At 44.2% G+C, this 22,427-nt stretch overlaps 1 protein-coding gene across 4 annotated transcripts in view; it reads left to right on the top strand.

Moving 5' to 3' along the window:
- The window catches only part of DYRK4 (dual specificity tyrosine phosphorylation regulated kinase 4), a 246,022-nt gene that overhangs the window by 49,437 nt on the left and 174,158 nt on the right, over positions 1-22,427 (top strand). The gene's annotated exons all lie outside the window — the stretch shown is intronic.

Here is a 22,427-nt window from a genome sequence, read left to right as displayed (position 1 = left end):
GCATGTTGGAAGTACCATCAATAAAATCTGCCCACTTAGAATTTACCAGGAAACGAGCTTTTTCTGTCGCCGGACCAATCCTCTGGAATACTATCCCAGCTGAAATTCGTCTAATAACAAATGTAAAAGAATTTAAAAAGGCTTTGAAAACATATCTCTTTGCCGCTGCATACAACATTACTTAACTTTTACAGTTAAAATGAATTCAATGTCATGAACCCTACTTAATCTGCTTTGACTTTCTATAATGTCTTTTTAGATGTAGTCTATTATTTTTAATGTTTTAGATGTAATGTTTTTATTTGTTATATTATAACTGTTTTAATTGGTGTTTCTTATTATGTATGTTTATATACTTGTAAACCGCTTAGCCAGACAGATCCTGTTTAATTTGTGGTATATAAATTCTTTTAAATAAATAAATGAATACATAAATAAATAGAAGTCGATTGAACACAAAAAACCTAGAGGCACCACTGGTGAAATGCTGCTTGACAGCTCACCATGATTTCTCCCAACTGCGTTGGACAATTACAGACATCGTTTCAAAAAATGACAGAGGTGGAGACACACGAAGGCTGCTCAATTACAAAGAACAAAAGTGGATTTTTAATTTGGCAGCGGAACACCCTCGGGGTATGAATGACAACATAGAGTGGATGGCTGTCATTTAAAAATGGACGCCTTATCTTCTTATTGGTCCACTGCTTTCTCCATTTCATTTCTGATTGGTCAATACATACTCTCCTTGATGCTATAAAAACGTAAGTTCCAAAATGGCGAATCCTCTTTAAAACGCCATAGCCACGCTGATATAGTAAGGAAAATTATTGACTCAAGACACGTATGTATTGTTTAAAGGCTACTTTATTCTTCTTTTTTGTATAAACCAGAATTATTATACTAAAACATTCTATTACTTTTGTAGCATTAAGAACAGCCCTTGATGAAGATTACGAAACACAGTCTGTGTCGGGCGGGCAGAGCAGAGCTGACAACATTTAATGCTCTAGCATTACTTCAAGGATAAGTGTCTTTTGCATACCTTATAAAAAGTTTCTTTAGAGGTAGTAAGTGGCTTCATGGACACAAAACAAGTGTTAACCCCGTGATTAAAATTGTCGAGCAAGTTTATTGTTACATTTTGCAAAGAAAGAATTGCATTATCTGAAAAGTGAACAAAATGTTTCTTCACATTTGTGCTTTCTGCTTGTTTATGAGGGTTACCATTTGAAATACAAAAAACGTGGCATTTACAAATATATGTGGTTTATTGTCGCCAACGTAGATTAGCCATGAATGAATTGTTGGTAATAGTTCGCAAATCCAATGAACCGCTGAAGGGCTTTGAGGCCCATAGACTGGGACAATCCAGGATGTATTTCAGTTTCTCCAGGTCTATGCGTAAGCCAATTTTGCATATAGATGGTGCTCACGGAGCCTTTGAAGAACTTGCCTCATGTGATCTCAGTGTTCTTGCAAGGATTTAGAAAATACTAGGATATCGTCCAAATACACTACCACATGAGAATAGAGCAGGTCCCAAAAAATCTCATTAACCGTAAACTGAATGCCCATGGGAGTGTTGCCTAACCTGAAGGGCATCACCAAATATACATAGTGCCCACCTCTGGTATTAAAAGCAGTCCTCCATTCATCTCCTTCATGGGTCCTAATCAGGCTATATGCCTTCCTCAGATCAAGCTTAGTAAATATCTGTGCCCCTCTGAGGCAATCAAAGACTTCTGTGATCAGTGGGAGAGGATATCTATTCTTCTTGGTAATTGCATGGAGTCCACGCTAGTTGATGCAAGGTTGTAACAAACCATTCTTTTTCCCCATGAAAAAGAAGCCAGCCTGAGTAAGCGATGAAGGGCGAATGAACCCTCTGTTCAGATTTTCTTTAATATATTTGGATATAGCCTCAGTCTCAGGCATGGAAAGTGGGTAGGTTCTACCCTGGAGTTACCAACTGGCTCCAGACTTTCAAGACAGGTTGATCCAGTCCTGGTTTTACTCCTCTGCATGCAGAAACTTGTAGTCTTGCTTTTGTTAGGGAATGCAATAGGGAAATCAGAATAAGTCCTAGCATGCAGTAGGGAAAATCTGGAGCCAGTTGGCAACCCTACTCTACTCCTGGGTGGTACTTTTCCTGCAATTAAGTCTATGGGACAGTCGTAGGAGCAATGTGGCAGGAGCTCTGCCTGCTGTTTGCTAAAGACATCTACATACTCTGCCTACTGCAGTGGCAGGCCTAGTAGCTCCATGGTGACAGTCCGGGCAAGGTGTATGACATGCAAGTCACTACTCGTGGCAGAAGGAGCTCCATCTGGTGAGTTTTAGCGTACACCGATCGATGTGGGTCTGATGCAGCATGAATCTAGGTAGGCACAAGATGACTATGTTGACCGCCTTGGACAGCACATAAAGACTGATCTGTTCTCTGAGTAGGAGGCCGGTCTGCATAGTGAGTGGAATAGTAGCCCTGGTGACAAGTCCAGGTAGAGGTTCCCCATGAATGCACGAGATTGTCAGAATCCCATAGTGACATATAAAGGACCCATGGCTGAAGATGCCTCCCACGCCAGCTTCAAGAAAGGCTTGTGTATTCATATGGGTGTCCCCGCCTGAGAGACATACAGGTACTAGAATTTGAGGAGAGGTATATGGTCAACCTAGGATGTCCTCTTCCACCAGACCTAGAACCTGGAGTTTCCTGGCTTGGCCAGGCAGCGATTAGTGAAGTTTCCCATTGATGCGCAATATAAGCACAAATTGAAGCACTGGCATCTCTTCTTTTGCTCAGCAGATAACTTGAGGCAATCTATTTGCATAGACTCCTCTGGTACTGATACCAACTCAGGAGGTAACTTGGATATCACTGCACACTGGAAACTAAGAGCAAGGCAAATGGAGTGCCAAGCTAGGCCCCTCTTCCGAGCCTGTTCTTGAAATCTAAGGTCCAGGCATATGGTCAAACTGAATAGCCCCTCCAATGTGTCAGGTAGATCCCGGCCAACCAGCTCATCTTTAATACATTCTGATAGCCCTCGCCTGAATATGGCCTTTAAGCTATCACTGCCCCATTTCAATTCAGATGCCAGTGTATGAAAATGAACCATGTACCCTCCAACAGAGGGGAAGCGTTCTCTGATATGAAGGAGCAAAGTGGGCCATGGATGACGTGTGACCGAGCTAATCAAAAATCACACAAAATTCTCTCAGGAAATTGTTCAGGTCCCCTAAGAGTAGGTCATCTCGCTCCCAGAGGGGTGAGGCCCAGGCTAGGGTGGAGCTGCCCAAAAAGGATAAGATGTAGGTAATCTTAACACGATCAGATGGGAAGAAAGGTGCCTGTGGTTCAAAATGCTTCTGGCATTGATTCAGGAAGCCTCTACATTTGGTGGGATCACTGTCATACCTCAGAGGTGGAGGCACGTGAAATGTGAAAGTAGGTCGTACAGGAGAAACTGGAGCTGGAACCAGAGGAGCTGGGTAGCCATACCTTGAAGATAACCGGCCATTGTGTTCAATTGGTCTTGCTGCTGTTTTAGCAGGTTAGCTAGCCCACCAAAGGCAGAAGCCTAGGACGAGTCCGCCAAGCTCCTGGCTTCAGCAATCTGTAATGACTGGCGTGGGAGTGAGTCTTTTATGCTGTGGGGTAGTTGATGCAGCCTTGTAGGGATAACCTATGTGGCCTACACCAACAGCAGGCAAACGCGCCCTGAAGTGGGACAGGCTGGAGCTACACCTGTACGAGCCGCCTCCCCCACAGGTTGAGCCCTTGGGTTCTGGCGGCTGGACGGAAGTGGATCTCTAGGGCGAAAGAGAAAACAAGAGACCAACGGCACCCTGGGGTCAGGACAGGCAGCAAGCTGGAGGCACCGGGACACGCCAAGGGTCGGGGCAGGTGGCAAGCAAGCTTGGTCAGGTCCAGGCAGCAGGCACTCGTGGTTAGGTCCAAAGCAAGAGATTAGTATCCGGAAGTCAGGCCAAGGATACACGAAGACACACAGGAGATGAGACAGGCTGGGCAAGGCAAGATTGGAGAAGATGAAGCTGAACGAGGCAGAGCTGGATGGGACAAGGTTAGACGTGGCAAGACTGGAGGAGGTCAAACTGGACGTGAGAAGGCTGGACAAGCAGGAAAACACAGAAACGCAGGATAAACAGGAATGCAGGAGCAACACCTACTGCACGATACCTGTTGCTGAGGCAAAGCCTCTGAGCATGGCTGGGCCTTAAATACCCAGCTGCATGATGTCATCAGCAGGCTCCAGCAGCCCGAGTCCCCACTGCGGGCCCTTCAAACGATGGCACGGTGCGCATGAGCGCACCTAAGGGAGCCCATGGGCGAGGAGATCATAGCATCACGCTGGTGGCATGAGAGCATGGCAGCCTCCAGGACGTGCTGAGTGCCAGGGCATTTACAGCGGTGAGTGATGCCAGTCATGGGTGGGTCCTGCAACTGGCGAATGTAACAACATACAAGTGGTTGTAAATATGGACAGCCAGAAACAGCTGTTAATGGGTGATGCCCAACATGTCAGGATTCTGAAGGCATCTACACTAATCTTCATAATGATCTGGAGGGTGGAATTGGCCATACATGCAAAATATGTGCAGATTGTAAACCCCACACCTATGGAAAGGGGCCACATAAATAACTCTTCCTCTCAGCTGTGTGATGTAGAATGGGCCTGTCTAACGTGCCTGCACAATTAAAGGTTCGCCCAGGGGTGTGGAGGGGAGACTGGAGTGGAAAATAAAAGTAACGTAAAATAAAATAAACACACAATATTGCTATTGCAAGTAATATAAACAAAATCAGTGCATGCAAATTTTACTCCTGGGGGAATTCTGCACAAAAAAATTTAAAATTCTGTGCACAAAAACTTAAAATTCTGAAACATTCTGCATACTTTATATTGGTCAAAATAGCACAATATACATGACAGTCTTTAAGTAACTCATTTAGGGGGTCATTTACTAAGCATTTTTCCCATAGACACAAAATGGGAAAAAAGCTTTAGTAAATGACACCCTTAAATTGTAATACAGAAAAAGTTATTACTTAAAGATGCAGAGTTTTAAATATTTTGAGCAGAATTTCCCTAGAAGTTCACTGTAAGAGTGTCCCTTCCACTCGCTCTCCCTACTCCCCTGGCCAGTCTTCTTTCACTTTGCCCTCTCAGGCCTCAATTCCCCCACCTGTACTATCTCTCCCCTCCCACTCTATCTCCTCTCTCAGAGTTTGACCCCTCTCTCAATACTGCCCCTCCCACAGGCTCCCTCATACATGCTTCCTCTCCCTCTCGCACATACACACACACACACCATCATACAGGCTCCCACTCTCTCTTGCACCCCCCCCCCCCCCACACACAGACACCCACACTCATACAGGCTCCCTCTCTGTCTCACACACACACACATCCCCTCATAAGGTTCCCTCTCTCTCTCTTACATACACACCCACATAGGCTCCTTTTCTCTCTCACGCATACACCCTCACACAGGCTACATATGTCTCTTTCTCAACACCGCTGCACACTGGCTCCCTCTCTCTCACACACACACACACACACACACACACACATATATCCCTTCACACAGGTTCTCTTTCTCACACCTACACAAACCCTCACACAATCTCCCTGTCTCACAAACAAACAAGCACCTTCACTCCTGCACATACACACAATCCCTTTTTCACACACACCAGCTCCCAGTCTCTCACACATATACACACTCCTTTACAATATTCTCATATAGGTTCCCTCCCTCAGGCACCCACACCTATGCTCCCTCACACATGCTCTCTCTCATGCCCCCTCCCTCTCACCGGGGCCTGCTCCATTTTTGCCAAATTCTGCGCAAAAAATGGGAATTCTGCGCAAATTCTGTGCTCCACAGTAGCGCAGAATTCCCCCAGGACTAATATTTACATAACATGTTTATATTCTTATATTCTATGGGAAAGAGAAGCACATGGCATTCTAGTAAAAGACAAATTTATTAGCAATGGAAATTTAAGAAAATCTACTGTTTGTCTCTTGTAACAGAAAAACCAAAACTCTGTCCTATACCTCAGTTCAGTTCAATTCAAGCAAGTGAAAAAAATGGGTTTTCAAAATTCCCACCTACATTCTGGCCAGAATATTAGCATAAGTTCTCAGTTTAGTCTCACGTGACTGTTGAATACTTTAGATGAACTTCTCTCCTGTCCAGCTGATTTGTGAAGTAATTGCTGAGGCTTTGGGGATCTGCGATGATATTTTGTATGGACCAGATGACCTTCTCCAAACTAAAAAATAAAAACTCTCTTTCTACTCTGAATACTCATAGCAAATCTTCTGAAAATGAATTCTGTCTTAGATTAATATTAATAGTGTTCACTATTTATCTCACTTAAAATAAAAGAAAATCAGGAAATATTTAAAATCACATTACTTGGTTTTGCTAGAAAATAACAAACAGGTGTCTCAGTACTCAGATAATTAATTACCAGATAACTTCCAGCTATTAGAAACTGCATTTTCCTTTGTTATAAGCAGTCAGCTGGAGGCCTCAATTAAAGTCTTATCTTATGACTACATCTCTGTATCTTTTCCTCTTTGTCTCCCCTTAAACAAAAGCAGCCAAAAGGGGATGTCCTTTCATGGATTACAAACTGGCTAAAAGACAGGAAACAGCGAGTAGGATTAAATGGACAATTTTCTCAGTGGAAAAGGGTAAACAGTGGAGTGCCTCAGGGATCTGTACTTGGACCGGTGCTTTTCAATATATATATAAATGATCTGGAAAGGAATATGATGAGTGAGGTGATCAAATCTGCAGATGATACCAAGTTATTCAGAGTAGTTAAATCACAAGTGAATTGTAATACATTATGGGAGGACCTTGCAAGATCCAAATGGCAGACGAAATTTAATGTGGATAAGTGCAAGGTGATGCATATAGGGAAAAATAACCCTTGCTGTAGTTACACGATGTTAGGTTCCATATTAGGAACTACCACCCAAGAAAGAGATCTAGGCGTCATAGTGGATAACACATTGAAATCGTCGGTTCAGTGTGCTGCGGCAGTCAAAAAAGCAAACAGAATGTTGGGAATTATTAGAAAGGGAATGGTGAATAAAATGGAAAATGTCATAATGCCTCTGTATCGCTCCATGGTGAGACCCCACCTTGAATACTGTGTACAATTCTGGTCGCCGCATCTCAAAAAAGATATAATTGCGATGGAGAAGGTACAGAGAAGGGCAACCAAAATGATAAGGGGAATGGAACAGCTCCCCTATGAGGAAAGACTAAAGAGGTTAGGGCTGTTCAGTTTGGAGAAGAGACGACTGAGGGGGGATATGATAGAGGTGTTTAAAATCATGAGAGGTCTAGAACGGGTAGATGTGAATCGGTTATTTACTCTTTCGGATAATAGAAAGACTAGGGGGCACTCCATGAAGTTAGCATGGGGCACATTTAAAACTAATCGGAGAAAGTTCTTTTTCACTCAACGCACAATTAAACTCTGGAATTTGTTGTCAGAGGATGTAGTTAGTGCAGTTAGTATAGCTGTGTTTAAAAAAGGATTGGATAAGTTCTTGGAGGAGAAGTCCATTACCTGCTATTAATTGAGTTGACTTAGAAAATAGCCACTGCTATTACTAGCAATGGTAACATGGAATAAGTATTTGCCAGGTTCTTATGCCCTGGATTGGCCACTGTTGGAAACAGGATGCTGGGCTTGATGGACCCTTGTTCTGACCCAGTATGGCATGTTCTTATGTTCTTATACTTAATTAAAAATACTCATTGAGCACCAAGGTGGTGGCCTGGATTATAAACTGGTTGACGGATATAAAAGCGTTTGATGATAAATGGTACCTACTCTGAAGAGAGAGCGGTGTTAAGAAGAGTGCCGCAAGGGTCGGTGTTGGGACCGGTCCTGTTTAATATTGTCATGAGTGACATTATAGGAGGGATAGAAGGTAAGGTTTGTCTTTTTGCGGATGATACTAAGATCTGCAACAGAGTGGACATGCTGGAAGGAATAGAGAGAATGAGATGTGATTTGAGGTAGCTTAAACAGTGGTCAAAGATATGGCAGCTGGGATTCAGTGTCAAGAAGTGTAGAGTCGTGCATCTGGGGTGCGGTAATTCAAAAGAGCTGTATGTGAAGGGCTGATGTGCATGGAGCAGGAGAGAGACCTTGGGGTGATAGTGTCTAGCGATCTGAAGACGGCAAAGCAATGTGACAAGACGATAGCTAAAGCCAGAAGAATGCTGGGCTGCATTGAGAGAGGAATAACCAGTAAGAAAAGGGAAGTAATTATCCCCTTGTACAGGTCTTTGGTGAGGCCTCACTTGGAGTATTGTGCTCAGTTCTGGAGACCGTATCTCCGAAGGGACAGAGACAGGATGGAGGTGATCCAGAGAAGTGTGACCAAAAATGACTTAGGAGGAGAGGTCAAAGGACCTAAATATGTATACCTTGAAGGAGAGGAGGTGCAGGGGAGATAGGATACAGGCCTTCAGATACCTGAAAGGTTTTAATGATGCACAATCGACAAACATTTTCCTTTGGAAAGAAATCAGTAGAATTAGGGGTCACGTAATGAAACTCCAGGGAGGACGACTCAGAACTAACGTCAGGAAATATTTCTTCATGGAGAGGGTGGTGGATGCCTGGAATGCCCTTCCAGAGGAGGTGGTGAAGACAAAAACGGTGAACGATTTCAAAGGGGCATGGGATAAACACTGTGGATCCCTAAAGGCTGGAGGATGGGAATGAAGAAAAGAGCGCATGGGGGTAACTTGCTGGTGTGGGAGTTACTACCCTTAACCAATAAGTCTTCATACTATTGATGCAATTCCATTATTGCTTTCTGCTTTTACAGCAGGGAAAAGAGGAAAAGGGGAATTAGATTCAGACAGCAGTCAACAAGGACATTGTATTTTACAGTCTGGGAAAACAAATAAGCATGGGGGTAACTTGCTGGTGTGGCAGTTACTACACTTAACCAACATGCCAGATACTTTAGATGCAACTCCAACATTGCTCTCTGCTTCAACGGCAAGAGGTAACATGGAACTGGACTCAGACAGTAACCAACAAGGGCCCTGTCTTTGACGGTTTGAGAAACTGAGTATGGGAGTGACCTGTATGGCATAGCAGATGCAACCATAAGCTTGTTTCTGTGTGACCCGCTGACCCTCATTAACCCCAGGCAGATATCGCCCATTCAAGCTCTGATGCAAAGATATATCATTTGGAACAGTGGTTCTCAACCTTTTTTCCATCATGACTCACCTGACAGACAACGTTCACATATGTGACACACTGCTCATTATAATCCACGGTGGAAATAAAAGAAAGGCCCCATATTTGTTAAGAATGAAACAAGGGAAAGCTAGGTACTCCCTCTGAGCAGAAATTACATAAATAGTAAACCTCCTATACCAGACCAGCACCAACTTCCAGCACTCAAACAGTAACCACCTTACTTAAGAAAAGGCAACACTGAAATATTACACCAGGCCTTAAGACACCAATTCATCTTCTATTAGGAAAACGGACCAAGTCAGGCTGCTATAGAGCCCTACACAGAAACTACACGCCAGCAGAAAACCTTACCTCAGTCACATGTTCAGACCCTCACCTAACAAAGAATAAAGAGACCAAAACGCATAACTAGAAGCAAGCAGACAAAAACTGAACTGGAAACCGCAACAAGCCAGAGTCTCTGTATGCAGTGCAACAAAGGAAAAAAAGAAACATCACTCATCCTTATAAAACAAATCAAGAAATATAAAATTAATAGCAGCAAAACCATAAAAATAAAAAGAACAGGCTATTTCAAAATAGCTGATGAATGAAATATCCAATAATTAAAAACTCATATAAAAAATTTATAGACACCAATAAAATATTTCAAAGACCCAATAATTAAAAATAGCAAAAGCCATTTAGATGGGAAAGTTATCCGTCTAAAAGGTTTAGCCGCATATTTAAAAGTCTTATCCATCTAAATTCTAGCCGGATAACGAATCATCCGTCTAGAATTTAGCCAGGTAAGTTGGGGGCATTCCTGGGCTGGGAGGTAGGCATTCCAGAGAAGAGTGGAGTTAGCCGGTTAACTTAACTTGCTAACTCTAGACACACCATAGGGCAGGTCTAAAGTTAGTTGGATATGTGTATCTGGCTAACTTAACTAGCCGTTCAGCAGTTTACCCCTACAAGGATAAAAAAAAATTCTGTGCTCTCCATACCGGGGAACATTGGATTTGCAAGTGCTCTGGGATTGTTGTGAATTAGGAGGAAGAGGGGAGGAGGTTTGCTAGCAATTTTCTCCTCTCTCTCAGTCACACACAAGGGCTCTCGCTTACATAGGCTCTCAATCACACACAGATATATACAGATACTCTCTCTCACACACAGGCTCTCAATCACACACACACATATACAGATACTCTCTCTCACTCACACACAGGCTCTCAATCACACACACATATATACAGATACTCTCTCACTCACACACAGGCTCTCAATCACACACACATATATACAGAAACTCTCTCACTTACACACAGGCTCTCAATCACACACACATATATACAGATACTCTCTCACTCACACACACATATATACAGAAACTCTCTCACTCACACACAGGCTCTCAATCACACACACATATATACAGATACTCTCTTACTCACACACAGGCTCTCAATCACACACACATATATACAGAAACTCTCTCACTTACACACAGGCTCTCAATCACACACACATATATACAGATACTCTCTCACTCACACACACATATATACAGAAACTCTCTCACTCACACACAGGCTCTCAATCACACACACATATATACAGATACTCTCTCACTCACACACAGGCTCTCAATCACACACACATATATACAGATTCTCTCTCACTTACACACAGGCTCTCAATCACACACACATATATACAGATACTCTCTCTCTCACTTACACACAGGCTCTCAATCACACACACATATATATAGATACTCTCTCACACACAGGCTCTCAATCACACACACATATATACAGATACTCTCTCCCACCCACTTTCGCACAGGCTCTCAATCACACACACATATATACAGATACTCTCTCTCTCACTTACGCACAGGCTCTCAATCACACACACATATATACAATACTCTCTCTCTCACTTACACACAGGCTCTCAATCACACACACACATATAGATACTCTCTCTCTCACTTACACACAGGCTCTCAATCACACACACATATATACAAATACTCTCACTTACACACAGGCTCTCAATCACACACACACATATACAGATATTTTCTATCTCATTTACACACAGGCTCTCAATCACACACATATATACAGATACTCTCTCACTTACACACAGGCTCTCAATCACACACACATATATACAGATACTCTCTCACACACAGGCTGTCAATCACACACACATATATACCGATACTCTCTCACTTACACACAGGCTCTCAAATCACACACACATATATACAGATACTTTCATAAGAACATATGAACATAAGAAATTGCCATGCTGGGTCAGACCAAGGGTCCATCAAGCTCAGCATCTTGTTTCCAATAGAGGCCAAACCAGGCCACAAGAACCTGACAATTACCCAAACACTAAGAAGATCCCATGCCACTGATGCAATTAATAGCAGTGGCTATTCCCTAAGTAAATTTGATTAATAGCCGTTAATGGACTTCTCTTCCAAGAACGTATCCAACCCTTTTTTGAACCCAGCTACACTAACTGCACTAACCACATCCTCTGGCAACAAATTCCAGAGCTTTATTGTGTGTTGAGTGAAAAAGAATTTTCTCCAATTAGTCTTAAATGTGCTACTTGCTAATTTCATGGAATGCCCCCTAGTCCTTCTATTATTCGAAAGTGTAAATAACCGATTCACATCTACCCATTCAAGACTTCTCATGATCTTAAAGACCTCTATCATATCATCTCTCTCACACACAGGCTCTCAATCACACACACACATATATATACAGATACTCTCTCTCTCACTTACACACAGGCTCTCAATCACACACACACATATATATACAGATACTCTCTCTCACACACAGGCTCTCAATCATGCACACAGATATACAGATACTCTCTCACTTACACTCAGTCTCTCAGTCACATACACACATATATACAGATACTCACTCACACACACAGGCTCTCAATCACACATACAGGTTCTCAATCACACATTTACATACATGATGTCTGTCTCACACACAAAGGATCTCAATTATACACACACTCTCAATCACACACACACACGCTCTCAATCACACATACACATGTTCTCTTTCACACAAACAGGTTCTCAATCATGTACATGCGAACTCTCTCATACACACAGGCTCTCAATCACATACTTACTATGGACACTGTCTCTAACACAGGGGTCTCAAACACACATGCTTGCTCAATCACTCTCTCTCTCTCCCCCCCCCCCCCCGAAGAACACCTAGAGGCTCTTCTTCCAACCCTCACGGCATCGAGAAAGGTGTCCCATCGACCGCGGGGGCTGACATTGCTCCGAGCAAGGTTGCTCTTCTCCTTTGTACCTTGGCATGGTCTCTTCTTCCTTTGCGCGCAGACACTGCACCCCACTTCTTCTTCCGGGCCGCGGGGGTGGGAAGAGAGCATGCTGCTAATGCTGCTAACTCAGCTTTCCTGCCGTGCTCCACCTGGGCTGCCAGCATTCCCTATCCCCGGCGGAGGAAGAGTTTGCATCTCGCTGGGGCAGGGGAAGCAGCTGGGCCAGCAGGGGACTGGGAAGAGTGGCGTCACACCTGCGTGTGCTTGGCGTCATACCTGTTGAGAAACCGCTGTGCAGTCACCATCCAGAGCAACAGAGGAGAGCAGCAGTTAGAGGAGAGGAGGGGAGATCCTACCATCTTACCCTAGGGCCCCTCCTCTCTTCCATCTCCACTGTGCTGCAGCTCCTCTGAAGGCCCCTTGAAGGGCTGGAAGGCTGCATGGCTGCCATCATGGCGCAGCAGCAGCTGGATGTAAGGAGGAGAGACTCCCACCATCCCCTTCCTAAGGCCTCCTCTCCCTCTTCCCACTGCCACTGCAACAGCTGGGAGGCTCGAGGCCCATACGTCTTCCCTTGGACTGCCTCCACCATCTTACAGCTCCTCCAAAAGCGTCTTTACGGTGCAGGACCTGTCTCTTTGTGAACTCCTTTGTGTGCAGCTGAGTCCCTGTCTGCCTTCCAACAGTAAGCAACAGTCCAATGGGGTAATGTAAACCTATTCCATAAACAACAACAACTTCCTAAAACTTTATAATAAAAGTTCAGCAAGTTCGTTAACAACACCACAAAAGAATGCTACTTTAGATTGCAAGTTTTAAAAAAATTAAAATCACTTCTACTCTACCGTGACTTCCGCCTGGTTTTACAATCCATCATCCTCCCAAAACTGGATTATTGCAACTCACTCCTGCTGGGTCTTCCCGCTAGTACTATCAAACCACTTCAGATGGTCCTGAATTCTCACAAACACTAAAAAAAGGGATCACATTACCCCCATCCTACAGCACCTACACTGGCTGCCGATTAAATACAGAATACACTTTAAAAGCCTTATGATGATACACAAGGCTCTTCACAACATTTCCCCTCTCAACCTTACTTATCAACTCCAACAACACATCACTAAGAGACCGACCAGAAATGCATACAAGAACATGCTACTCACCCAGCCAGCTAAAACTTCTTTGAGGAAACGCGCTCTTTCCACGGCGGGTCCCCCTCTCTGGAATTCGCTACCTCCTGAGCTTCGCTTAGAGCCCTGCCACAGGACATTCAAAAAGAAATTGAAGACTTGGCTTTTCGCCCAAGCATTCCCAGAGATCTAAGTCCCGGAGAATACAATGACATTATACACCCTGATTCCCCCCTTCCTCTGTACATACGTTCCTTATAGTGCTATATTTCAGTTTAATCAGGCCTTGTTGCTCCTCGTAAGTTCTCTTTAAGTTCCTTATTGTCCAAGTTATTATTATTATTTTGTTCCATTGTAAGCTGCCCAAGAGGCTGTCCTAGTTCCTTATTGTTATTCTTGTTTCATTGTAAGTTGTCCTAGAGGCGTCTTAGTTCCTTGTTGTTATTTTTGTTTCATTGTAAGTCGCCCTAGAGGCGTTAGTTTTAGTTCCCTGTAAACCGGTGCGATATGTATATTATACAGGATCATCGGTATATAAAAATAAAAAATAAATAAATAAATAAATAAAAAGTTTAAGTGATAGGAAGAGGTGGATCTGGATATATCCCCACTACTGAAGACTACATTGCACCACCATAATGTGCTTCAGCAGAACCTCTCTGTCTATACACATGATCTGGAGCCCAAGAATTCCACAACTCCACAACCACCCAAACCACTTCGTACAAGGCACCTCCTTCAATTTTCCCTGTAAGATGTACATGTGTGCACACACACACACACACACACAGGTTGTGAAACAAGCACAAAGAGGAAAAGATATAATGCACCAGAAAGGGAAAATAGAACGGGGTTTCAAAGAACACTATGCACAAATTAGTATTCTACATTGCACATGAGAAGTTTTTGCGCACAGCCCACAAAAAATTAGAGGGAACATTGATTCTCTCTCCTATCATCTTACAACACTTGAATTGCAACGAAACCAAATAAAGATCGCTATCTTCTCTATGACTTGTTCTTCTTAACGTAAACAGTAAATCTCAGTACATCCTTGAGCTTATTGAAGAATTCCATCTCTACTCCCTCTGCCTTACTGAGACCTGGATAGGTGAAGGCAACGCCATCACTTTTGCTCAACTCCGCCCATCTGGCTATTGGATACATCACACACCCCAACCCCTGGGTCATGGAGGAGGTTTGCTATCATCTTTAGTCACTCTCTGGCTCTTGAGCTGGTTTCTACCCAACTAATAAGCAAATATGACTGCCTAATTTTGAAATTCCTTATCTACCGCCCACCAGACAACCATCCTGACTCCTTTCTTAAACTCTCTGAATTCATTTGCAACCTGGCCATTATGTTCCTCAAATTCATAGTACTAGGAGACTTCAACTATCGCTCAGAGAGCCCTCCCAGTGCAGCATGGATGATCCTGGCCTCACTTAATTAATTAAGGTTCCCACTCCCTCAACCTAATCTTTCATTCCTCAAATTAGTCTAGACCCCCAACACAATAACAACAGATCCAGTCTCCTGATCAGACCATTATATAGTCCAGGCCACCATTCCAAACCCAAAACAAACTCATCTTGCTCCCCCACTCCTACCACCCACTAGGAACCTATCCTCTGTTACAAGCAAAAATATTAAAAATCTCAACATACCAAATACTATAACTATCACTGACTCACTCGAAGTATTAGTCCAACAATGGAATGACAAATTCACTGCAATGATTGATATTCTCTTAAACCCAACCCCCACCAGATCCCTTAGAAACTTTCCATGATCCCATGAGGGTCTTCTTCTACTCAAGCAGCAATCCCATCAGCTTGAGGAAGCATGGTGGAAACACAAAACAGACACTAACCTCTGTATCTGCAAGGAAAATGCAAAAAAATATAAAGCAGCCATTTAACAGGCCAAAAGAAAAGACCACATTTTCAAGCAACTACAATTATGAATCATCTGGGTATACTTTTCAAAGTAGTACAGAAGTTCTCCAAAGCAGAATTTCAAACCACCACTACAGGGGACCACACAGCAGAAGACTTTGCAAAACTCTTCATGGACAAAATCCAGACTATATGTTCCTCCTTTGATGCTTCTCCCTCCACTACAATTAACATAATCATCTGCTCTTCTTCCCTGAGTGGACCACTCCAACTCACCCCACACAGCACTACTTTGTCTGACTTCAGAAGCATCAGCCCCCAAGAGGTAAAGAAGATCTTCCAAAGAATCTTTCAGTCTTGTTGCGCCGGGGGTGGACCCTTGGGCCAAGGTGGGGTTGGCGCAACCCGTAGGAGGGATCCTACGGGTCCTCACCATCAGCAGGCGGAGTGGGCTGAAGGACGGAGGCTGACTGGCACTTCACCAATACCAGCCCTCGTTCCCCGCGGGTTGAGCCTTTGGGTACCGGAGCCGGCTGGAATTAGGTGGGCCTCTGGATGTCATCGTTGATGAAAGGACTGAGGGGTCAGTCCAGAAACAGCAGCAGTGGGATGAAGAAGTATGTACTGGATGAGGCGGAGTCCTGGGCGCCAATAGAATCAAAGTCAGACAGGGGGTGCCCGAGCAAGAACAGGCCGAAGCCTGAATAGGCCAAGTCCAGGACGTAGACTGAAGAGGTGTCGTAGAGCAAGCTGGAATCAGGGCTGGTGGCAATCAAGAAGCAGTGGCAAGGCAAGGCTGAGGTCTGGACAAGGAGAGAATCAAAGACGTAGTCAGGCAATGCAAAGGTCTGGGTTTGAAGAGAGTCAATAGCGTAGTCAGGCATTGCAGAGGTCCGGGCTTGGAGATGGACAATATCGTCATCAGGCAATGCAGAGGTCCGGGCTTGGAGAGAGTCAATAGCATAGTCAGGCAATGCAGAGGTAAGGGCTTGGAGAGAGACAATAGTGTAGTCAGGCAATGCAGAGGTCCGGGCTTGGAGAGAGTCAGTGGCGTAGTCAGGCAATGCAGAAGTCCAGGCTTGGAGAGAGTCAATAGCATAGTCAGGCAATGCAGTGGTCCGGGCTTGGAGAGAGTCAGTAGCGTAGTCAGGCAATGCAGAGGTCTGGGCTTGGAGAGAGTCAACGACGTGGTCAGGCAATGCAGACGTCTGGGCTTGGAGAGAGTCAACAGGGAGGTCAGGCAATGCATAGGTCATGTCCGAGTAAGCAATCCGAGGAAGGTTAGGAATCAGGAACACAGGAACGAAGGAGAACAGGAACAGGAACTTGAGAGGATCAGGAACCAGGAACACAGCAGAATCACCAGGAGGCAACGAGTACACGACCAGCGTGGAGACCTGTTGCAAAGGCAATTATAGGGAGCCTAGCCTGGCCTTAAGTAACGGAGCTCAGGTGATGTCATCATCCGGGGCTGTGGCCAGGTTCCCACCGTGGGCCCTTCATAAGGATCAGTGATGCGCGCGTGCTCGCCTAAGGAGGGGCGCGGCGCTGGACGGCGGCGTCTCTCCGCGGGCCATGCGGAGAGGCTCGACACAGAGCACAGGAATCCGTAGCTGAGACTGAGGCACTGGGGGCGGCCCGAGGATGGAGCCAGTGGCCCACCGCCACCAGGGATGAAGAACCAGGCACTGGATTCATCTGGGAAAGGCGAGGGGGCCGGGCCGCGGGTGTACCGCAGCTGGCATGCGTAAGAAGACTATGAGCCCTTTAGATCCAGTTCCCCCCAGATTCATTTGTGACCTAAAACAGGACCTAGCTCTATGGCTGTCCACTATAATATCATCTTATCTCAAGGCTCCCTACCTAACCCACTTAAAAAGGCAGTAATCATTGATCATTATCGTCAAGTCTCCAGCCTCCCCTTTCTATCTGAACTAGTAGAAAAAGTAGTCTCCTTACAATTCCTCAACTGCCTTGAAAAGGGCAACATTTTCACACCCTCATCAGTCTGGCTTCAGGAAAGACCTTGGAACTTAGTATTAAGTACAATATTCATCTAAATCAAGACCAAGAGGGTAACTCCAGCCTAGTTTTATTAGATCTGTCTGCAGCCTTTGACACGGTTGTAGATTGAACGGTGTTTTAACTCCTATCTAAATGCCATTTAACTGCCACATAACCACATCACCATGATATGTAATCTCTACATCTTCATATTTAACGGATATTAACCCCCTATTTAAATACTATCTGACCCCTCTTTAAATGCTATTTAACAACAATGTAACTACTTTTTAGTGATATCTAAATGCTATGTAACTATGTAACTACTCTCAAGTACTATTTAAATGCTATGTAACTACTATTGAATTTTCATTGCCAATCATCATAGTTAACAGTTATTTAACTCCTATTTAAATGATATTTAACAACTATGTAACTACTGTGTAAGTGCTATTTAAATGCTTTGTAACTACCATTTAATTTACATGTCCAACCATCACTCGATCATCAATGTATGTTACTTGTTAATTATTTGTAAACCTCTATGAAGGTCCCGACTGATATGACGGTATAGAAAACCAAATAAACCATAAACCATAACAGACTTAGGACACATTGGCCTTGAAGGTACTGCCTTCAAATGGTTTGAATCTTTTCTTTCTAACAGAACACAATCTGTCTTGTGGGCCAACAAATCTGCTCCTAAAAACTTCATTTGTGGAGTGCCACAAGGCTCTATTCTCTGCACAGTTTTCTTCAAATATTTACATTGATCCGGTCTGCAAACTTATTAAGTCTTCAGCATTGAATGCCATCTATTTACATAGAACATCATGTAAATGATGGAAGCTCCAACATTAATTTTCACAACAATTTTTTTGTTATTGTGAAAGGAGACCTCGTATACAGTACAAGAGTTTTTCTTGTACGGCTCGCTCTCTCTCACAAAAGTGTTTGTTTTTTTAAATACACCACTACTAATTGAGCTGCACAGGCTTTCGCCGTGTTTGCTTGCTTAGAATCATTGGTCTCTTTTTCACAAATATTTTGAGATTTTTTTTCCAGCTTTTTTAAAACTTTTTTTTGGACAAATCAAATGACACTTATCGTTTCTTGTTGAGCAAACGCCTGCTGAAGGAGCGATATTTCTACCTGGAGCAGTGCTCCTGTCCTGCCCACAGCGGTACTTCTGCTCCTTCAGCGTGCGTTTGCTCAACAAGAAACGATAAGTGTCATTTGATTTGTCAAAAAAAAGCTTTAAATACCATCTCAAAAAAAATCTCAAAATATTTGTGAAAAAGAGACCAATGATTATAATAAGCAAGCAAACACAGTAAAGGTCTGTGCAGCTCAATTAGTAGTGGTGTATTTTTATATTTAAAAACCCCACACTTTTGAGAGAGCGAGCCATACAAGAAAAACTCTCTTGTATTGTATATGAGGTCTCCTTTCACAATAACAAAAAAATTGTTGTGAAAATTAATGTTGGAGTTTCCATCATTTATATGATGTTCTAATGACCTAGTGTCAAGTGATTACATCATAATAGCAGTCTATTTGCAGATGACATCCATCTTTACATCAGAATAGGATCAGATCAAGCCAGTTTTAATAACTCTTATGACAGTAGCCCAATGGCTCCAGTAATTACAAACTCAAATGAAATCCCTCTAAAATCTGAACTCCTCTGGCTTATTTTCCAAGGTCATCCCCTTCTATTGCCGCCTTCTCTGTCAGGAACCCCCTTTCAGCCCAAAGAATCTGTAAGAAGCCTCAGGATTCAACTCATAGAAAAGTTCTCAGTGAAATCGCCCCTCTCAAGCCTCCTTTTTGTAGCTTAAGCCAGATTCACCAACTATTTAGCTACCTTGATCTATACAATCTAGCTACCATAGTTCATACACTAACCATGTTGAATTGTAGCTTACTACTGAATAGCATCTTCTAGTACAGGTTGAAACATCTCCAACCCCTGCAAAACATACCTTGATCTATACAATCTAGCTCCCATAGTTCATACACTAACCATGTTGAATTGTAGCTTACTACTGAATAGCATCTTCTAGTACGGGTTGAAACATCTCCAAACCCTGCAAAACATTGTGGCTACAATTTTGGTAAGGGCCAAAGCAACAGAGCACATGAGGACCATTCTACACAAACTGAACCCGAATAACATTCCAAACCCTCTTTGTCTTTAAATGTGTGAATAAACATGCCTCAGGCACACTCACCAGGATCTCTGTTCTTCCCAGAAGGCCCTTCTATCCTCCCCTCCCTGTCTTCTGTGAAATTGAACTGAACAAGACTGTGGGCTTTCAGCTGTTATGCACCCAAAATAAAATCTGGAATGAGGTAGCACTACTCCTTCACCTTGAACCATGCTACCTCACCTTCCGGAAAAAAGCAAGAGCATGACTATTCAACTAGGCTTTGTTCCAGTCTGTTCATTGGTAAAAAAAAAAAAAAAAAAAATTAACATCCACTATATCTGGATATTTATGCAATGCTGGCTGCAGACAACCTTGCAGCTATTACCTGTTAGTCTAATATAATTGGTTGTAATACATGTTGAGACCATTCTTGGAAAAAAGCGGAATATCAAATGTTTGTAAATAATTTTAAAAGTGTCCCTAAGAAAGTCAATTATAATAAATTCTAATATTCCCCCTTCCCAGTAATGTCCACTTTGTATCAGTGGAGTCTAGAAAATAATACAGCACTGGCTTCCAGTCAAAGTAGATCCCTGCTGACATCAATGTAATAACCATCACAAGGAAGTATTAATGGCCCTCCTGTGTTGCGCTGGAGGTGGACCCTTGGCCTGGTGCAGGATTGGTACGGCCCTCAGGTCGGACCCAGAAAGCACCTGCCAACAGGAGGCGGAGCACACAAGGAAACAGAGGATAGCTGGAGCTTCACCAATAACAGTCCGGGGTTTCTGCAGGTTGAGCCCTTGGGTACCCAGACCGTCTGGACTTAGGTGGGCCTCAGGTGGTCTCCCGGAGAGGTAGCAGAGGGGTGTGCCCACCTTGAGCAAGGGTGCATAGCTGATGCAGAGTGGATGGACTGACCCAAACTGGGAGCTCCGGAGACCTCAGAGAGGTAGCAGTTCAGGAAGGTTCACCGGGCGAGACAGGCAACGCCTGCGGATCTAGTCAGGTGGAAGCTGCGGTTAGTTTCCAAGCAGGCTTGTCTGGTAGTCACAGTAGGCCAGAAGACAGTGTCCGAGTGAAGCACAAGGGTGAGAGCCAGAATATCAGTCCAGGAGTAGTCATCCAAAACAGAGGTCAATACCAGAGTCAGTCCGAGTGTAGTCAAGGCAAGCGAGGGTCGGTTCCAGGCGGCAGACAAGAGAATGGTCAGAAGGCAGTGGTCAGTTCCAGGCGGCAGAGAGGAGAATGGTCAGGCAGACAGAGGTCAGTACCAGGGGTCAGTCCGAAGAGGTACTACCTGAGAAGGATACAGGAACACACGGAGGCATGCTGGAATGCTGGAATGAGGAGACACTGGAACAAGAGAGACTGAAACAAGAGAGACTGGAACAGGAGAGACTAGAACAGGAGAAAGCTGGAACACACAAGGCAAACTAACACACCAACGGTGTCGACCCAATTGCCAAGACGAGGTCCTGGGGACAGGGCCTCACTTTAAATAGGGTTAAGCGGTGATGTCATCACTTCGCGTCTTGTTCGGGTTTCCCGCGTTCAGCCCTTTAAATACAGAGACGTCGGCTGCGCGCGTGCCTAGGGGCGGGGCCGAGACGGCCGACGCGGGAGCTCCGTTGCGAGGCCTGGAGTGGGGAGGAAGATGGGGCAGGTCGAGGTGAGCAGGCCCAGTCGCGGCACCCACGCGGCCGGGACGCGCAACATCCTGTTGGCTTTCAAAAAAAACCTGTGTATTTGCATTCCTCTGTAACTAAAAGATGAAGGATTTCACGGGACAGCTTCAAGGACATTTGTCCTTGCTGCAGAGGAAGAAGGATTTAACTCAATAAATATGTCGACCAGCCACTGGCTTACAAGATGATACCAAGGAGTTGCATCTACTTTGAGGGCAGGATTAGAACTGAGTCATGATCGGGAAGAAATAGGACTAAATAGAGCAAGACCCATGGTTAGGAAGGAAAAATAAAATGACAAAGTATATTTAAATGGAGAACAACTTTATAGCAGGAAAAGGTCTGGGGATCATAGTAGGCCACAAGCTTTGTATGAATCAGTGATGTAAGAATTTGGAAATAGTTTTCACACCGTGCTCAATTGTTAAAGGACTTCAGGTAGAGTGAAGACAAGGCTGGCTTTTGGGATGTGCAACCTGTGCCGTCAAAGAGCGCGCGCCACTGGCCCCCTTCCATGGGATGTCTGAAGGCGGGAGGGAGGGAGGAGGCTTCTGTTTGTGGTGGGAGGGTCAGCCTGCCGGGAAAAGAGAGAAGCGGGGAGAGAGGGAAGAGGATGCCGGGGAAAGTGACGAGAGAGGCTGAGCAATGTAGCGGGACAGAGGGGAGTTCTGCTGAGCAGAGGGGGTGGGGGGCAGAGGAGGGGGTAGATGGGTATCCTGGGTCAGAGCCATTGCTGTGCTTAAGCTGCCACCAAAGGGGGGTACCAATTTCAGTTTTCGCACAAAAAGCTAGTTAGTCTAGAGTCAGCTCTGGATTTAGAATACCTGTTGGGTAGACGTTTGTAACCTTGAGGATAGTTTAAGTGCTGAAACAAGTTGATGAGTAGGATGTGGTAATATCACCATCATCAGAGGTTCTTCGGAGCAGGTTAGACACACAT

The sequence above is a fragment of the Rhinatrema bivittatum genome, chromosome 4, assembly GCF_901001135.1.
Source record: "Rhinatrema bivittatum chromosome 4, aRhiBiv1.1, whole genome shotgun sequence".
Lineage (NCBI taxonomy): Eukaryota > Metazoa > Chordata > Amphibia > Gymnophiona > Rhinatrematidae > Rhinatrema > Rhinatrema bivittatum.
The sequence above is the reverse complement of the archived record's forward strand: the minus strand, read 5'-3'. Positions and strand labels throughout refer to the sequence as shown.